The sequence below is a fragment of the Thermobia domestica genome, chromosome 8 (assembly GCF_964235325.1).
Source record: "Thermobia domestica chromosome 8, izTheDome1.hap1.1, whole genome shotgun sequence".
Taxonomy (NCBI): Eukaryota; Metazoa; Arthropoda; class Insecta; order Zygentoma; family Lepismatidae; genus Thermobia; species Thermobia domestica.
Genome location: NC_137461.1, coordinates 35837763 through 35859307, shown reverse-complemented (window position 1 = coordinate 35859307; position 21545 = coordinate 35837763). Strand labels below are relative to the sequence as shown.

The 21545-nt window shown below is 35.1% G+C and overlaps 1 long non-coding RNA gene across 1 annotated transcript; it reads right to left on the bottom strand.

Annotated features, from left to right (window-relative positions):
- Positions 1–297: 297 nt before the first annotated feature.
- Positions 298–8571, bottom strand: LOC145691632 (uncharacterized). Its single transcript, XR_014132446.1, has 3 exons — positions 8514–8571; positions 6808–6937; positions 298–535 (listed from the first exon to the last, which is right to left on the bottom strand). It is a non-coding gene; the product is annotated as an uncharacterized LOC145691632 (long non-coding RNA).
- Between the last annotated feature and the right edge of the window lie 12974 nt (positions 8572–21545).

The window sequence follows — 21545 nt, the reverse complement described above, 5'->3', positions numbered from 1 at the left end:
ATGCAATGTCCGGGAGTATAGAGGAAGCAATAGTGTTTCGAACGATCGCCCCCTTCCAAACATTTAGCCTGGATCCGCCCCTGCCGCGATAAAACCTGCGGACATGATATCGTTCTTCATAAGCTCATATCACCAGGGATAAAAATAGGAACCTTTGGTCCAGAGATAAGCACTCTACCGCTGAGCCACTTTAATCGTCTTATGTCCAATAAAGATATACTATTATCACACAGACACACAAAATAATACCATGAAGGATGTAAATTTACTGTAACACAAAAATGTCAAAGTATTGTGATGTAACACATTTTTATTTGCTTATCTATCTTTTACAAAGGTTTGTAAAGGTAATAATATACTATAATTTTTAACCAATATAGTCTCAAATTTCAATTGTGATATTACTTCTATAAATACATGGACCAAAACTTCATATAATTTGTAGGTGAAGTAAGTTGATAGTTTCGTTTTGGATCAATTCTCGGAACAGTGTTATTACATCATCTTGTTATTTAGCCCCAGAACCACGGGAATCCTTAAAAGCAAAAATAAATAAATAAATAATAAATAAAAAGTTAATGTTATTGAACTTCAGTGTTAACCAAATAATAATACAAATTAATTGTAAAGTAAAATGGACTTTTTGAATAGCAATGTGTGTAACAGTGAGAAAAAAAATGCATTTCAAAAATGAACAAAATTGGTTTAAATTAGACATAAATGTAAATTTAAATTCCATTTGAATATAATTTGGTTAATTTGAAATTATTTGTAAAATGAAACATCTACTAAGGAAAATGTACTTTTTACAGAAATATTACCTTTTAATATTATGTCTTTCGTTTACCATTATCGTCTGGTATTCAGAAAATGATATGCAAACATTTCCCCATGCTTTACAATTATAATTATTAGTTCTAGTAATTATTTTAATAGTGTAGTTTCCTTTAAAATACTGCTTCAGAACACTACATATTTTTTCTCTCACAGTTAGTGTGGTTTGCCGTCTTACAGTTTGCAATCAGGGACAACTTTACTATATGTGCAATACATGCTTTTGCAAAGGGCGGCTAAATATATCATACTATATTATTTAAAATAAATATTTCTTGTTAGAAACAGACTTCATGATGATGTAGTTAAATTTACTGAGCTGGCCTTCTATTTGAATAGTACATTCATAAATTCTGTTTACGTCGCATTAGATAAGGCCACTGTTAAATCAAGTGGTCAAACAAATCCCAGCAGGATGAATTGCTTGATTGTTGTCAAATAAAAGAAGTCAATTCTCGAACAGTAGCGAACACCTGTTCTATTTAGTTTGTTATCATAGTTTTGATACGAAAACTAGGCTCAGAAACAAGTTCCTTATTATTGAAGGTAAAAACAAGTTTTTCTTTTAAAAAAAAAAGTTTTCTAACACACGTAGAAGGAAAACCAAAAAATAAAGATAAAAGAGATAGTTGCACAGAAATTGCAAACTGATGTATTGAGATTGAAGCCCGATATTGGATTCTATAAAAGAAAAAAAAGAATTACCATTTTCCTCTGCACGTGCGTTTGCTTTATCTTTCACTATCATTAATTAATAAATTATTATTTAAACAAACAACAGACGCAATAAGATTGTATTTGTAGTGTTTAGATCTTTCTGACAAGTAACACTTCACATCGTTGCTGCCGGTCTGACGCTAAACTATACATTTTCGGAAAGCACTAGTCCTAAATAGGATAACTACACAGTGCGACGGTCAGACGTTGCCGCGTTCAGGACTTATGGAGCGTCAAACATTAACATGGGGTTTATGAGAGTAACCATAGCAGTCGTATTATTTCATGCTAATTCGTCTTGCATTTGAACTCTGTGCTAACATTTGTGTTGTAGCAGTCGTATTATTTCATGCTAATTCGTCTTGCATTTGTACTCTGTGCTAACATTTGTGTTGTTTTTGTGTTTTTTAGGTATGCGTTGTAAGATGGATCCGAAAGTGGTCGTTTGGGCTCTGGTGGCCGAGATCGGGACAAATGAGCGCAATCCAAATTTGGAAGAGCAAAGGATGGTGGCACACATCAAGTCTCTTTTGACCAGCGGGATGGAAGTCGTTGAAGAGATTCGTACGCTCGGCTTCGGTGACAGTGATGGTGACCAGGGGGACGGAGACATGGATTTTGGAGACGAGGAAGACCAAGAGCAGGAGGATGCAGAGATGCCTTCGTCATCGCAGCAGTCTCATACGTCTTCCGCATCTGGCTCATCAGCGTCAGAATACCTGCCCTCTCCTGTGAAGAAGCCGAAGTTCCAGGATCAGCCTCCAGAAGACTCCAAAATGACACCAGAGCAGTGGCGCGAGTACAAGGCAAAAGCCTATGCCTACTGGACGGTAAATCCAAAAACAGGTAGGCCTTGGAACACAAAGACCGGTCGTGCTACCCACTCGACTCTGCAGAATCAGTTCAGGTATATTCGGAACATTGGCGTGCTACGTCACTTTGGGGCAACACAAGGCAAAGATGACAAGAAGACGCTGATGGCAGAGATCAATGAGGCAGTTCGGGGCATGTTCGCGGAGAAACAGCACACTGCTATCATTCACGATCGAACGTTGCGAATTTGGGCTAGGCAAACAGCTAATGAACTGGACCCTAACAAGAGTCTCAAGTTCAAGGCATCACCGTCGTGGGTGTACAGATTCAAGAAGCGCAACAACATCGTGGACCGTGCAATCACCCACAGGGTCGGCAGGACCTGGCAACTGAAAGAGTTGGACTTGCAGCAGCAGGCTGATGCTTTCGTATTAGCGACTCGCGAGCTCATTGCAAGCGAAAGCATCCCACCAACGCAGGTTGCCAATGCAGATCAGAGTAGCTTCAAGAAGTTGTTGCAGAGTACTCGCACTCTCCGTACCAAAGGAACAACAGTCGTGCGAGCGGTTGTGGGATCCATGAGCGCAACAACCCACAGCTACATGATCATGCCCGTGATCACCATGGCCGGAGAGATTCTGCGGCCGATGTATGTACTGGTGTCGGAACCAAGTGGAAAGTTTCCGGGAAACAAGCCTGCAGATCCACCGAACATCAAATCATTTGCTGGCAAAACGTCCAACATGAACAGGGACGACCTTAAGGACTTCTACGAGCAAGTGTTCTGGCCAAGCATGCCTGATGATCGGAAGAAGATCGTTTTGCTATTGGACTCGTGGACTCTGAACAAGGACGACAATCTATCGAACGCACTGAAGCCTGCCGACGTTGCGTTGCACAAGAGACTGATTCCTGGTGGTTGCACTGGAAAGATTCAGCCTTTAGATGTGCATTTCTTCCGTCAGTACAAGTCCTTTGTACGCTTTGTGACCGACACACTGGCCATGGACAGTGTCATGGATATCTGGCATCGCGATCGATTCCTGGCACTACAGTCGTTTTCACTCTACCAGTTCAGCGCACCCCGATTCAAGAACCTGATCCGGTACGCTTTCCACAAGGCTGGCTATCTGGACGAGGAGCCGGGATTGTGGATCTCTCCGCACGAGTACTGCTTTGACTCCCTCGACGAAGGTGACGTGTGCTTCACGTGCGGCGAACTACCGTTCGTCAAGTGTGCACACTGTGAGCGCACTCTTTGCATCTCTCATGCTCTGTTCGACGATTTGCACATTGATTGTACCCTTTAACTTACGCAAACAAGTGCTCAATCAGACAACGTCGATTCAAACGTCACAAACCTTGTGTTCTTCTTCGTTTCCTGTAACTCTCATAAACCCCATGTTAATGTTTGACGCTCCATAAGTCCTGAACGCGGCAACGTCTGACCGTCGCACTGTGTAGTTATCCTATTTAGGACTAGTGCTTTCCGAAAATGTATAGTTTAGCGTCAGACCGGCAGCAACGATGTGAAGTGTTACTTGTGAGTGCGAGTACTCTGCCCCTCCCTTTCGTTGTTCATGATAGGGTAGCATGCTTAAAATCGTGGATTATAAGATTTGTTCATGCTGGAGAAAGAGGCGGACAATAATGGCATTGCAAGGGGAGGCAAATTGCGTAGCCCCGGCCCTATTTGCAATACTTTACAATTTAACGAATGTTATTGTAAGTTTGTTTCTGAAGTATTCCTTCTGAGGAAGTCCTATTATTTTCATTTTATTAATTTTTTTGTTGTTGTTCTGAGCTGAATTATGACGGTGCGTTTGCAAACTCCATGTCAACTTAAAGACCATATTTTTAAAAATCTGTATTGTCTTGTAACTTTTCTGTATTTACTTTATGTAGAATGGCCAAGAGTTTATTTTATTTGTTTACAAATTCAAGCATTTCACCAAATAATTAAGTGAAATCGAGAGATACGAAGGAAAACTGTAGTACCCTCGTAGACAACAAGGAAAAATTAAAGATTATTAAAACACATTATCAATGTTCAGAAATATCTTGTCTTATGAGTGGATAGTTAGTGGATAAGTGGAGTGTCCTATGAGTGGATATGCCAGTCATTTTGCATACAACATGATTCTATTGGAACCTCAGCACAATCTAAAATGTGCTGTACATCTTCAGTCGGTGGAATGTTTTAAGTGTAAAAACTACAATTGTTATTACTGAGTATTTCGCATAGCAGACGTCCATTGGAAGACGTTTTCTAAGCAAGTTTACGACAATGTGGAACTAACTTAATTAGAAGATTTAGGTTTACAATGAAAATCACGCGCTTTGGGCTAAAGAAAACGGATGATGAAAACAATTGGATGATAATGGAAAGATTGGTAGGATGAGAATGTGGGAGATAAAGGAAAGTTTCTTAGAAAACCTAAGGACACGATGTTGTCCACCACAAACTTACTTAGCCGTGGATCGAACAATGTATCCCACACACCAGAGATAGGAACTCTATCACTGAGCCACCCAGCCCTTGGGAGTTAATATGCAAACCAATAGTAGTAATACTATCATAAGCAATTTCATGAATTAAATTTTCACAAGTAAGGATATATTATATTTTTGTGAATAACAATTTCAAATATATTGTCGATAGCAGAGATGATTAATACTGGTTTGTAGTTTTTTTATATCAATTTTGGGGAACTGAACAAATGTCAGCAACTTTCCATCTTGTTGGAAAGTGAAATCGGGCTAATGACCTATTAAATATCGCCTGTAATGGATATTTAGGTAATTGATAGCAACCCTTGATGGCATATGGTGAGATGTTATCAGGTACTGGAGATATTAGAGACCTCTTCCTGTCGATAGCATCTGTGGTTTCTTCCACTTCATCATGAGTGTTCGCAAACTGATTATGTACACCAGAATTACCATGATGCGATGAAGGCTCAAGATCGTACTCACATTTGTTATACGAGAGTTGCAACTGTTATATACAATTCCGGGTTTAGGGTGCGTGCACCAGTGCACGCGTACCCCCCTTCCTCTTCGTTGTAAATAAGATTATACATATATAAAATGAGAAGCTAACTGAAAATAACAACACTTTCCGAAAGCTTCTGTCGTCATATTTCCGTTTAGGGCTTGAAAGAAAGAGGGGTTTTGCAAATACAATAGTTTAAGTCGATTTTCTGAAAATCGAAGGAAAAGGATTTAACAAGCAAGGTAATATAACTTTTGTCAAGTAGGGAAGAAAACAGAAGCCAGGAAGAGACAACATTTTTTTTTCTGCATATTACTTGCAACCCTCTTTAAAATACTTCCCTCCCGTTCTACGCATCAGGTGTAGAGAATATTGCCATACGTCGCTTTAAAGAGTTTCAATGAGACTGCATATTTTGGTAGTTACGGTGCACCCCCTCAGAAAATCCTGGATCCGACCCTGGTTACATATACATGTATTTGCAATATCTATTTCGAAATTCAACAGACGTTCTTCGTATGTTAGAGAACTTCTATCGGAATTCAGTTTTTTTTTTTTTTTTTAAACGTAAAACCAAAAGAAATTTAGATTTACAAAAATACTGAATTAGCATTCATCTATGTATCTATCATAAAAGTCTCATTTCTGGTTTGAGGACTTAGCTTTTATTTGTTTAAATAATAGGAAATGTCCTCTATCCCCCATCTATCCATTTTCTTCTTTGATAATCTTAACTTTTTATTAATTTCATTGTTTTCAGAATGAAACAAACAGATATTTGTGATTCTTTTTTTTAGTTTTCTTTTTCTTTTCTTTTCTTTTCTTTTTCTTTTGATGACCTTGGTATATGCTTATCAAAAGCATCATTCATTAAGCTATAGAGAACATCAACAGCTTCGTCGACCGTAGAACTCATAGCCAGTGTTTCCAATTTTCTCTATATAACTGTTCGTAATTAGCTTTATGAAAGTTATAACCTGATTAAGTTGAGGTGATTTTGAGTTTAACCTCTCTTTTAGTAGCTTCGCTATATCAGATGAGACCTACTGATTAATGTGGAATCCGGACCACATCAGCTCCCACCGGGAATCGAACCCGGGTCTCCGACGCTAAAGGCGCGTAGGACTACGCTAACCGCTAGGAATCTGACAAAGTACATTCAAGTTTAGAACGTATTCCTTTACTGTGGCGGAAGTCAATAATCAAAGCAAGGTTCTAGCAGAAAGAACAATATTGAATACACATGGCTTTAGAATGAGTAATTCCGCTACGATGAAAATGCGAGCTTCTTTGGGAAACTGTGAGCCTGGCGGGAGCTCATATTGTTCGGTTTCCATGTTAATCAGTAGGTACACATCTCACATAGCCTCACTGTTGAAAGGAATGCTAAATTCAGAAATCAATCTTACGAAAATGCACTAAATAATGAACATAAATATATAACTTACCCCACATCATGTTAGCTGTCTGCATATTCTCTCCTCTCTGTTGTTGTTGCAGAGGAATTCTTTGAGGATAAGGCATTGGCATAGGAACAGCCAAAGCAACACAAACAATCAGGGCGAGGAATACGAATACCTACAAGAAAGAGAGTAAAAGACCCATTTACTTTAATGTACTTGAGAAAAATGCACACATTATATTATTAAGAAATTATGGTTACTTTGTGTACTACAGTACAAAGTAATACTAGGTTATTATTCTCTTATTAGTTAGAGAAATAATAATAATAATAATAATAATAATAATAATAATAATAATAATAATAATAATAATAATAATAATAATAATAATAATAATAATACAGGTTACTCTTCACATGAACAACATAAACCTCCTCTTGGAGTAAATATACATATGGTTAACAAAGGTTATTAACATAAATATAAGGTAAACAAAGGAATCTCTCTCTAACACGTATTCTAAGAGTGTTAACTTCTGTTCTAGTCAAGTTTAGAGTACTTTACTAATTTCAGAAGTTAGGAGATAAAACTTAATAACTCCCCATAAAAAAATCTTAATATGTCTTTCAGTATTTTTCAAAAATTCCGCTGTTAAAGCAGGAAAAAGAGACGATTTCTTTAACATTCAAATTTCACCCGATTATTTATTCAGAAAATATTTAGTGGCGTGATTTACTGAAGTTAGAGATGTGAAATTGGAATTATTTTAATGAATTCGTAATTTATTTGAAAACTTGAATTAGAAATGATATAATACGTGTTTCAGTGTTAGGAAATTCTGCTAAGCTCCTAAAATCAAGGAGAGATTTCTATAACATTCAAATTTCCGTTTCGTTTTTTTCAGATAGTGCTGAACTTAAGGGTTTTCTTATGTCTTGTAAAATTTGCTTAATGAAAAGTGATCATATAACTGTTTGAACATTTTTGAAAATCGTGCTTTATAAAAGTGGACAGAAGCTATTTCTACAATATTCAAATTTGTATTTTTATATTTAATTGGCTTTATTCTCCTCGTGCGAAGAAGGTGTAGTTCTAATAGTATACTTGTCTTTGTAATGGCATACCCACACGAAGATGTTTTCCAACATATTACATAAAAGACATTAGAGCAAATTGTTTGCAAAGCTCGCTTATATTTTTGTTAAGTAGTAAATTTTTAACAATTTTATTTCTTGTTTAGGTAATAAAATAATATGAAGTGCAATTTATTTCTGCACAGAAATATGTTGTAAAATGTGAAGTTCAATTCAGAATAAGTACTTGCTCAATTTTTCTTTTGATCAATTTTCGCCTTACTTCTCTACACAAAATATGCCCATATTTACCAGATGTACCTTTCGTTGAATTTCACAATATTGTTGTAGCACTTTGATTTTCGATGTTTGTACAAATTTATGTTAAATTATAAAGTTCAATGTACAATGTTCAATCAAGGCAATGCACTAGTAAACAAGGAAGGAAAACTTGAAGTAACACTTTGTACTGATATTTTTTTTTAATATATCTTCAAAAATTTATCAATTTGAAAGCAAATAAATAAATAAAAGCAGAATATATTACTGTTGTCATATGCTTTTATATTCCCTTGTAAAATTTTAGTTTTGTACTGGAATGTATATAAATATTAAATTTGCACTGAGCAAAATTGATATAAAGAAACTATTGCAACATACTTCAATAATTATACTTACTTTAGTAAACATGGTGCTACAAGTGATCGTGTTTCTGTTGACGATTCAACTTATGGATACACTACCTAGAGAACATAATTTATACATAACCTAAACCTTGAAAAGTGACCATATCAAGATTTTTTGAGTCATACCTAACCAATATCTGTTAACAATTGTCTTTATTCATTTTAATTATAATTATTTGCTTAATTCGTTTGTGTGCAAGAAAGTGTAAAACTACAACGCTTCCGTAATAAACCAGTATGATTAAGGTTCAATGTATAAGGATTTACAGTTTTTGTTTCGGTGATTTTTTTAGTAATGAATTCAAGCCATTTACATAATGATAATTAATAATATCATATAATGACTATAATGACTAATGAGAATGACTAATAATGCATACACGTGTATTTCTCTAAAAGTTAGAAAGCTGTAATTAATAAAGCATAACGCTTATTTGTTGCTTAAAAACTAATGTAACGGACACATATGATTCACATAAAGAGAAAATACATTTTTCTATGCAGTTACGTCATTGATATACAAAACGACAATGCGGCCGAGGAAAGCCAAGACAGAAACAAGAAAGAAAGAAGCATTAGAGCTACAGAGCATGGGCTACGGTCAAGAAAGAGAATTGATTTATTACTATAAATACTGTGTTATTTATCAATGTCTGCAACAACGCTGGATCAAAGAGGTTAACTGTAATAACTTAGCTTTACTTATCTCTTGTTGGTAAAACAATGAAATTAGTTCTAGCATTATAGCCATCTTCAAACAAATCTAATATACAGTAGACCCCTACATGAAAGTACAGTACTTCCAAACTATGCAAAGTTTATACTGATATTAGAAGTACAGTAGATCTATAACTTCTAGTTTCAATAGAGAAGTAAAATCAAACATAGAAACTGTTCCTCGGTTACCCTAAGTTAATTTGCCACGCGGTTGCTATAACACTCGCTGATGAGAGATATATCAGAGTTCTCGTTTCGTGAACAAACCTCATCGAGGATACTACCACCACCAATTCGAACTGTATCATGCTGGCAAGAGGGGTTCATTGTCTTTTAAGGCTGACGACGCACTCATACCTGGTCATCGCCGTATACCAACTTCATAGGGCTACCTAAACTCACCTGACGCAACTTCTGCCCATATTTTGACGGTCCAATGACAGCATTTCTTTGCCAGCGTCGTTGGACATCATTATGACCATTGAGCAGAGGTACTTTCGCTGGATGCTTGCTTCTCTATCCCGTAAGAAGGGGACAGTTCTGAATGGTATGGATGCTCACACGTCGTTGTTGTCAGCATTTAATTGGAAAGTCTATTTCCTACACAGGTTTCGAGTCGTACCTACCCTGTAATTAACTGTTATTCATACTACCTGAATGATTTGTGATATATTCGCTGTTACATGACAGGAACTCCTATTAAATTTGCTGGGACGAACAAAGGAGAATTTCCCCAGAAAAGCGGGTGCGCCTAACTCTTGTATCTGTGTATTTTTGTATTTTTGCATTCAATGGAATTGTTTATGAAGCTATCTTGTTTGTAAAGGTTAAACGCCTCAATGAACAATTTCGTGGCCACAAATTCCGTCCCACAAATTCTTAAAAGTAAGCACCCATGCAAATAAATATCAATACTTAATTATCGTTTGCCTGATTGTCGCTAATAGATGTCGCTATCGTGCAGCCAATTTGTGATGATATTTTAAAGCTATTGTGACTGTTTAATTGCAACTGAAAAATTTGTAGTTACAATTATATTATTTCAATACAGGACAAGGGCCGTTGTTACATCCAGATACAGCCGTCCTTTCAGAAAAAGTGTTCCGGAGGGGGCATTGCTGGTACTATTCTATTTATTATTATATTATAGACATATTATTTTGGTCTCCTCCAGGGGAGGCACTCTCAGAGCTCCGGGAGGCAGTGCCCCCCAAAAACATGTCTGGAAGAAACATTATTTGTGAAATGAAATCTTTCAGTTTAACATGTCCGTTAAAGTAAGGGAGACGAGTGATTAAGGCAAGTGCATGATGTTATAAGAATTGGTGTAATGAGAGGGAACGAGACTAGCCCCAGAATACTCACGGACACAATGTTGTCCTCCACAAATTTACTTGGCCGGTGATCGAACCGGAGACCCCCATAGACTGAGAATTTATGTTTTTGATTTCTGCCACTTCCAGTTTCAGTAAGGACTTAAGAATAGAGATGAACAGTGTTTCTTGGGACCCTTATATGATTACAGAAATGTATTTGTCTCTACTTGTTGCCATTTTACTCTATAGTAGCAAGTGTAGAAATCAAAAATGGTTCATTTCTACCATTTCCGGTTTTAGTGTAGCGCTAAGGATGGAGATTAAATGTATTCTTGGGACGATTAATCGATTGCAGAAAATTGCTACATGCTACCTACTATCGCTTTTGCTCTATACAAACCGAAAATTTTTGATTTATACTATTTTTGATTTGAATATCGCCTCCATCAACGAGCTCGAAACCTAGTTTTATTCCCTCTACGTTCTGACCAAGTTTGATGCGATTCATCAAATTGTTCTGACATTTTTTATTTCTATGACGGAGAGGGTAAATATCCCTTTTTGACCCAGATGGCCGAAGTTGCACATCCGGGTGTGTCACTTTTTTAAATCCATTCCTGTGTTATATATATATTTGGCCAAAGATGGTTGGACCATAATTTACCATATTAGTTTCTTTTTCTTCTGGGTGTTGAACTTCTTTCTCAAATTTCCGCTCAAAGTAAAAAGTTCGAGAATTTTCGAATTTCGAATTTTCTTTTTATTATTATTATTTTCTGTAGCTTCCTAAATTGTAGAGAGGTCTCCTTAAGACTTGTCCGGTCGATACCTCGGATGGATACCTGTTTACATTAATAGAACCGACCCCTGCGCAGTATTGCTAATTAGGGAATTTGGGCAAAAAGATTCGAAGTTTTAGAAATTTTTGTTTATAAATTCGTACCTATCCGAGCGAAAGTGAACGTATGCCAGTCGAACATAGGTCGAAGAAGTCAGGATCCCAAGAATAGGTCCACCTGCTCCGTTAGCCCCCTACTCCAATCCAAATCAACCATTTCAGATTTCAACATTCATCGATATAGGACATAAAGGAAATAGATATCAACAAGCGTTATTTCGTAATTGGTTCAACATGTCAAGAGAGCTAACCATCAAGAGAACATCACAATCTGCAACAATCTACCGAAAACGGAAGTACTTAAAATCTACTGACACTTCCGATTCCAATATTGATTTCCATAGGCCAAAGGCAGTAAAACATATTGAGAAGCATTTTTTTCAATAGATTGTTTCCCCAAAATAGCTTCCAATTCTTCGATTAGTCCTATATTCAAATCAGAAGTGGCAGAAATTTACGGTTTCCACTTTTACCATTGAACACCATAGAATTAAAGTGGTAATAGTGTAGACTGCGACAAGAGGGTTTCAATAATCGATTCAGCATCTCAACAGAACACACCACCACCTACAAAATACTTCCAAAATCTAAAGGGGAAGGAATTTACTAGTATTTCCAGTTTCAGTAGTATTTTAGACAGAGCAGGAAGGGCAAAGGAAATCATAAAACTGTTTTTTGACACAGATTTAATTCCTCCTATCTGCTGAAACGAGAATTGGTGAAAATTTAAGTTTATTCGATTGGAACGCTGATCGTATATGGGTAAAACGGAAATAGATATCGAAATCAGATTTTTGATATGGATGTAGTACCAAGGATAGCTTTCATCACTGATTTTAATCTTGTTATTGCAACTAGAATTAATAGACATCAATTACCACTTAAAGTTTTAATGTTAGTCTACAGAATAAAAACACTAAGAATTAGCGATAAATCTCCTTTTGATATGAATTCAATGTCCAAGTACCAAAATCCACTTTTGATCTTAATCTTCTATTTCAATCAATATTTGTATATGTACTTGTTAAAGTTTGAGAAATGAATTCACATAGTTTGGAAACCTACCATAGTTTCCCACTGAGAAGGAAACCTATTCAAGTGTAACACGAAATAGTGGACGAGCTTATGCGCAAACGAAGTGTTTTTGTGTACCATTAAACACATTAAAGTGAAACACCCTCGATCTCAGCCGTTCCTGAGATATAGAGCAGTAAGGAGAAAGCTAGTGCTCTGATATTTTGTGGATTTTCACCTCTCTTGCGAGTGATTATGTTTAAGAATGCATTGAAACGTTAAAAGCAGATGCACCAGAGCGAATACAAGTGGTGTTGAATGTTGATATGAGTGGCGTAGCGTTTATCTGAGAAAAGAACGGTCTATGAGGAATAACATTCGCCATTGACACGAAAGACAAAATTGTGTGATATTACTTGCTAATATATCATGTCTTTAGTTCGTAGAAAATGAGAAAAGGGGATATGAAAATATATTAATTACATTGCCAAAGGAGACGTTTTTATGTGAAAAAATGTAAGGTCGTATTCTGTGCAAAAGCGCTATAAATCAAATAATATGAAAAATAAACATATATTGTTGCAAACGTAAGTACGACAGTGTGTTGTTCTGTGACATATATTATAGCGCAAAATGTGAATAAATAAAGAAAATAGTTTCTTACACTTACGAAAACGAAAACCAGTACGCCTTATACAGTTCCGATCGGTTAATAGTTGTAGAAATTATAAACGGAAAGTTCGGATCCACCACCATTTTACGTTTTTCATTCTATACATAGACAGCTTGATCCCTGTTTTAGGTAACAATGGAACTCTGGTATTTTCGTCTTCCCCCTCCAAAACTTTCTTCCCCTAGAAATTTTATGAACTCTTCGGTAGTGTAACCCTCATGTCCAAGGCGACGTATTACTACAGCTTCGTGGATGAAGGAATTCTTCATTTTTAAAAATCTCTTTTACTTGTACTATCGCTAGATATTCAAAAATTAGAAACATTTCGGAGCACCAGCCTTCCCATTATTTCTCTATATCTCCGGAATAGTTGAGATCGAGGGTTTGTCGCTCTAATAGTTTTAATTGTACACAAAAATCATTCGTTTGCGCATAAACTCATCCACAATTTCATGTCACACTTGAATCGGTTTCCTTGTGAGAGACGAACATCACTATCTTCTATCTTACTATTACATGGAAACGTTTTATACGGATTGCTTATATTATACGTTTTTGTGTTTTATGTTTGATAAATCATAAAATACCTTGAATCCTCCGATAAACCTATTTCTTCCATATTGTTTTAAACACTTTCGATCCTAAGACTGAGTCAGACTCGGGTTTGTATGTTTATTCCAAAACGCCGAAGCCCGAGTCTAACTCGTTTTTTACGTAATAGCCATTATGTAACTTATTGTGAGTTGCGGTCGGTTGTCAATCGTGTTAAACACTTACTGAGATTTAGCCCTTGAAAAAATACTATTCAACTAACATCTTGTGAAGAGTAAACCAACATTATGTAGGTTCATTGTTGTGATCAACTTTCTGAGTCGAAAACAATTTCATTTTTATAGAAGTTCTATTGTTTGAAGCAAGTAAAATGTAGAAGAAATATCAATGATTTCAGAAAAGCGCAGTTTAGCTTCCGGCTCGGAAGGTGAAATTCATTATTTAGATTTGAGAGTGTGTAATGAGAACAAGAAGAAGGATACCGGTAAACTGTGAAGAAAAGAAACGTCTTGATGGTGCAAGGACTGTGGAGTTGCTGTTTGTGTTCCAGAGTTTTTCAAACTCTACCAAACAAAAGCTAACTACCTGTAAAAAGAGGTAAAAAAAAAAGTTGTAAACATTTTTACTTCTACGAAAAAAAACAACATGTATTTGTAAAACAGTGTGTCCATCCATAGATCAACCCGGATAATTTCGAATATGCATTATTTTACGTTCTAATTTGAAATAATTCGAAATATTTCCTAGTAATATAAATGATTGCGCAAAGCGGCTCTTCGTATTCCATTGAAACGTATTTACTTGTAGTATGATCACATAATACCAAATTAATGTGTTTTACAGTTGTAACAAATCCCATGCCAGTCTTCAGTGTTATCGCAGACAGAGGCCTCAGCATTACTGTTCCATTTCAGCGCCTCATTAAATTGTACTTTCGCTTTATTTGTATTCAATAACAAATGTCAAAAAAAAATTATAAAAAAAAAAACATGTTTTAGTTCATATTTCACTCTTTTCTCACTTAATGTACTTTTAACTGTGCTCTAAATCATTTTGGTTAACGCGAAAGGAATTTCTTTTCAAGCTACTACAAACATGCAAATTTAGCTCTACATAAAAATCAAATTTGGTGCGAAAATATACATTTACGGTAGATTTAAAATGCAAAAAAAAAAAAAGACTTTTTTTTTTGTAAAACTGACCGCTAAGTAGTTTCAAATATTCTAAAGTATTTGTTGTTTTCTTTCAGGGTTTCCATGGTTCTAGTTATAAATTAGAAGAAAAGAACCGAGTGTTATACCACGAACATGTGGACTAACTACGGGAAGTGACATTTTAGGGTTTACACTTGTAAATATTAGACATCTTTTAAGAAAATTCAACTTATAAAATTAGGCTATGTATTTATTTTTTAAATTTATTTTTTGATTGGAAAAGGTCAATATTGTATCGGAATTTACAGATAATGTAAGAAAGAGATATCAATTAATAATTTTTTTTTTAAAAAATGCAGAAGTATTCTTATTTATACATTTTAGTTTAAAAGAACGACTCATAAAAAAGCAAAATTATCTCAGATAATCTGGAATATCCTTATGAAGTGAATAGAACAAATGTACTAATCCATATACAGCTATAAATTTCTACCGGAAATGTTTCATAAAGTGTCCAATGCTCTAATGTTGTATTATGTTTGTTGATTGATTGTCGTAAGTTAGTAGGGACGTCAGCACCGAGGCTGTTTGTCACCGTCACGATAAGAACAATGACTGACAAATGGTGCATATTAAAAATTCAAAAAACAAAACATCAATTAAAAAGTTTAGTTCTCAAAGAAACTATTAAAATTGAAGAAAATAAATCATAGCAATCTATGAAAATTAAAACAGTGATCACGAAAAGGTTAAATTAATAAATAAAAAGTATGAAATATACGTATAACTAGAAAATAATTGTTAACTAAAAAGCAGATCATAGTAAATGCTTTAAAAGTAGAACATTATAGTAATAAAACGCTTAAAATCAGAAAATAATTCGTTACTATTACCTAGAAAAGAATTGAAGTTTGTGTCCAGCCAAACAAATGAGCTCTTCTTAAACCTCTCATCATAACTAATTTTATAAATGTATCAATTTCTTTGGTTTAACATAGATTTCAATTTTTTAATAGAGAATATTAATGAATTATTTTGGGTTTTATGTGCTGTATTAGTATTATTTTCTACTTTTTGACGATTTCATTATTTTCAACTATTAAGCGCTTCATTATTTTATACTTCTGGCGCTTTCATTATTTTCTAATTTTTAGGGCTTCCATTATTTTCTACTTGTAGTGCTTTCATTATTTTCTACTTCTTAGCACTCATTACTTTCTACTTTTTAGCTCATTTGTTAAATATAGTTAATATTGATTTTTTAAAATTTTATTTTCTTTAGTTTTTAGTACGTTTTCAATGTCGGTTATTTTGTTAAAATAGAAACTTTAATTTTTCCACTTTTTCGTTACCCTAGTAGTTAATTTACATACCTAAACTAAATTTTAAGACTTACAGGTTGGGCAATAACTTTTGTAAACTGGGTCAGCATAGAAAGTATGCATGGCCATATATATAGGGTTGACCATTAATCTTGAACCGCCCTTGTAACATTTAAACTAATACACAGAATATACTGAAATCTCTCACCATGCAAATATCGATATTGGGACACTGTTCGGAATACTCTGAAATGTCATAAGATTAACAGTATTGCAAACTCGACATAACATTGCATATTTTTCAAATGGTGCTACCTCAGGTTATTACATATTTTAAATTTATATATAAGATAAAAACTTACAATATCATATTTCTCAATCAGTGTTGCAAACTAAGGACGCTACAGTATCACAAACTTGGAAAAAATAATAAACCTCGAATATGTAGAAACAATGTCACAAGAAATTTTAATTTTCACCTTTTCCCCAAAGACTTTATGTCGAACAAGTATTTAAGTAAGTATCACACCTAATTACTTACATGGTTTTCAAAAGACGTAAAGATCATAACGATGTTTTGAGTAATTTGAAATCTCACACCTTTCGGAAGATATTTGAAAAGACATTGTAGAATTTTATATAATGCTTGAAATGGTATATTTGTGGAAATCTTTAAAACATTTTTTTATTTATTTTGTTCCCTTAACATTATAATAATACATCTTGAAAAAGTGTAATTGCAAAAAGTTCCCGGAATTTCATATATTAATCAGTGTTGTACATTTTAGTATTTTTTACTTTGTCTCCTGAACGGCTCCATATATCAAACTGCTTTAAACTGCATTCTAATTTCCTTATCTAGTGAAAACTAACTGTGAAAATCGATAATGTACTTATCATTCAAAAACACTTACTAACACTATTCATACTGGACCACTCATTTTGCTCCCAAACCATTTATTATACTTTCACTAGACATGTCAACTATCTTTGACTATATTTTGTAGTATGTACGAACACAGGGTGTCTGAAAACATTGATTGACCAGCTTTTTACTACAGATACCAAATTCAATTAACAAATTGAACAAAAAAGCTTTAAATTATTTGGTCTTTTTTAGTTATTTTGTAGTCTTAAATGGAAGAAATTGCAATAATTTACTTTCAAAGCTACCATAAATTTGTTAGTTTCTTATATCTTAACAAAATGCAACTGTCATATAGCTTAATTGCATAATTTTAAATTCTAATATTTGGTAACACAGAAAGATATAATTATTTGATTTCTCAAATTTTACTAGTTGGCGCCTGAATCACATATTAAATATGTTCTAAACCTAAACAATATGTACACATTCCTTGGCACAATCGCATGCTTGATTTTCCAGATAATGATTAGGGATGCGCACGAGACAAGATTTGTGGCTGTTTCTTCTCAAAAACTGTGCTTTAAAAGTGATGTCTCGACTCGAAAAATGTATATTTTGCTATTGGAAGAGCCGTGTCTCGACTCGAATTTTGTCAGGAAAATCCTGTCTCGACTTGTCTCGTGCGCATCCCTAATAATGATGAACGAACTAATAGTGAAATATGAATTGGTTAATTTAATGCAAATTAAAGTCCGACACGGGGAACATATTTCCTCCTCACGTCTTACGTATATTCGACGCTGATAGACAGGCCTATGCAAAACATCAATCTAAAGAACATTCTTTTCTTTTTCTTGTTCCTTTTTTTTAAATTTGAAATCCGCTCAGGTCCTTCTGTTTGACCGATGACTCATAAATATAACATTGCTACTGTATATTTTGAAGTATTTGCTGGAGAATTTATGAAGTAGTTGAGAATATATTTTCACTTCATAGAATCAAGAAAAATGCTAGAAAATTAAACATGAAAATCCAAAATATTTTTGTTCAATACTTATATTTTTGAGATATTAAATGTTGCAGCTGCAGAAAAGTTTTAAAAAGAAACAAAAAAAAAAAACATAGTTTGTAGCAAAATGCTAATGCTTATCAGCAGAGAACTTTATTTTCTGTTTACCATGAGGCTGGTGAGGAAATACCTACAAGTTTTAATTAAGGGGTGCATGTTTTGCAAATAACACCCGATGTTCTCCACAAATAACTCACTGGGAAATGTCACTTGAAAGCAAACATGGGTGAAAATTCACCCAACAATTACATATACAATGTAAAGCGGTATAAACAGGTTTGCGTCACGATCATAAAGCTACTACAAAGGTAGGAACATAGCATAGAGAACAAAGGTCAACGCAGTATTGCCAATCTGCAGCCAAAGAAATAACTTTCATTTAAGTGAATTTTCACCATGTTTCCTTTTAGGGATTAAAGGAGGCAAGTGACTTATGAAAGTAAAGTATTGGGACAGAATTGATGCAACAGGGACATGGGAAGAAACACAAGAATGCTGAGAAACTATATGTATATATCGCACACCCGATGGAAGAGTATTATAACTCTAAAAATGGAAATTTTGAGTTATCATTGCTCAAAAGGGAATGGAGAGAGAGAAAACCAAGGTCTACCTGGTGGCATTTTTGCAGAAACGTAACTAAAGAAATTAACCCTAAGACGGCAGAAATGTCAGTATTCCAGGGAGCGATTTTGATACAATATCAAACTTTATAAGTCATGTTCCCACAAATGTCTTCCACAGGCTGTACGATATATTGATATACGTACATATAAAAAGAAGGTGGACCACTTATCTTGAAATGCTCTGTAGAGCGCTTTCTTCTGGTGGCTGGGGCCCTGGTTCGATAAGCACCCAAGTGGAAAACATGATATTCATGGGGTTCACTTGGTACTTTAGTTTCCTTCCACTTTCTCATTTCACAAATTCTTACACCGTCATTCACTTGCTTGAATAATCGCTTCCCTTACCTGTAAAAGGGCATGAACGTGGGACGTTAAACTAAAAAATATTGAAATACTCTGAGTGAATATTTTTAAACTAATAGATAAAAATACTGAAATTTTGGTTGGTGCAAATATCAATAAAGAGAAAATTTTTTGACACACTCTGTAATACAACCTTTCATAAACTACCGGATATTTTGTTTTCAAAATACCCTGTTTCTTGTCTTAACTACGGACATTTCGATTTCGAAATGGTACTACAGTAAATTTTGTAACACTTTTTTTTTCATGTGTCTTTGATAAATAGGAGTGAAGAAATGGACTTCTTTGTTAACCCTTACGAAAACGCTTTAAATGTAGTTTAAAGGGTAAAGTAAATTACCTCCGTAGTTTAAAGGTTAAAGAATTTACTTCCGTAGTTTAAAGGTTAAATGAAATAAACAATTCCTTTTTTATGTCTCACAGTTGAGTTATATAAGCTAAAGGAGACGGTGAGAATGAAAATGAATGTACTGGTGAAATTAAGAAAGTGGGGGGAAGCGAGGTACCCTTAAAACCCCACGATGTTTATTCATCACAAAGGCCACTTAGTGAGACCTGGGAATGACCAGGAAGCCATCAAGAGAGGTTAATACACTGAGCCACCGCACCCTCGATACTACCAGATGAATACCATTTGCAGAACCTAATATAAAGCTATACTTTCTCCAATCTACTACTTCAGATTACAGATCTATATGCTAAAGGAAAACTTTCAATATCACATTTTTTCCCACACTAAAGTCGCTATATGTAAGAAATTTTCAAACTTTGGTGGCTTCTACAACAACGATAATACAAGTGAAATGAACGAGACAATTCAAATCCAAAGTATGAAATCGCCAAATACTATGCGCATGATATGACGGATTTTCTATAAATAGGAGCAATATTGCTCGGGGTTGAAAATTTAACTGTTTCCAGAAGTTTTTATATTGTAAAACTGCTTAGATAGGTATTACATTTATCACGTAGATGGATAGACAAAAAGATCGTATATTCATTTACAGCTACAAATTTGATATTTCAAACATTTCTAGTGATATAACGAACATTACACTAGGTGCGACCAGATAATTTGCGTCACAAAGTAAAAATTCGTTGTGTTAATTCAACTTAAATTTAACACAGGGCAATGGTTTCGGCGTGACTACCACTATGCGGTGTTAGATCAACACATACCCCGCGGTGTTGGCGTTTAACAAAGGGGGTGTGTTACACCTTTAACACAGAACCGGTTTTGAGCCGTGCCGTAAGCGTTAATGCACCACTGCTTAGCCACCAAAATTACTTCCCCAAAATATGTTAAATTGCCTATAGGACTATGCGTAATGTGTTTACATTATGCTTAGTCTAAAAAAACACTTTAAACAGGTAAAAAAATGTATTCCAGTAGCGGGGTCGCACGAACCACCAACCTTTCAATTACTAGCCGCGTGCTCTTCCGACTTGGCCACTAGTTTTATTGTTCATGTGCTTGTCTTTATACAAAAAGTGTACAGGAACCAGACTGACTCCTAGGGTAATACAATATGTCTTACATACAAGAAAAGGAAAATGTAAAGTATAACAATAATCACGAAAAATAAAAATAAATAAATAAATAAATGAAAAATAAAAACGAAAAGATAAACCTACATCATGAGTTGTAGTTTTTTTGTTTTTTTTTTTTTTGTAACGAGAAGGAAGGAGATTACTGCAACACCACTTCTAAAAACCTACTAAAATACTGCCTGTCCAACTCGGGGGAAAAGACCTTTCGGCGAGTCCGTTTTAAAAAATCCAAATAGGTGCGAGCATCCAGCAAAGGCATATGGCGATGGAGATACACAATTGTACACGCCAGTAGAAAAAGCACAGCGTGGTGTTTGGTCTGTGGAAAATAACGAAAATCCGGGAACAAAACATAGGATACAAAAACTAGGATACTGTGAACTGGTGTGGAGGTCGACGACAAATTCGTCCTAAGAAGGACGTGAGACAGTTCCAGATAGCTGGAGCACCCACATACTGATCGTACCGGTGGGATAGTGTATCTTCTTTGGCGCATCAAGAACACAGTGGGTCAGGGATTGTTTCCCATGAACACTAGTAAAGTGACGCATTTTGAGACGAATAGAAAACAAACCGAGTGAACTTTCCTGTACGAACACAAAAACTAACACTGCCAAATACCTCATAACATACAATGTGGACGAAGCCCTGGAAAGCAGGTGTGAAGGTCAATAGCGAAGAGTAAACACTCCACGCCTCAGGGCAATTCTGAGTCAGATATTGCCCGATGTTGTGATCGTAATTCGCGTGGCTCAGCTTGGTCTATCCCTCGTGTAACATCAAGGGCACACTGATCCTTCTTTCGTGTAGACGTTCGAGCAACTTTCCTTCTTTTTTGTTGTGAAGAAAAATCAGCTTGCACAGAAGTAACAGTAATGTTCAGCTGAAGACGGGACATTAT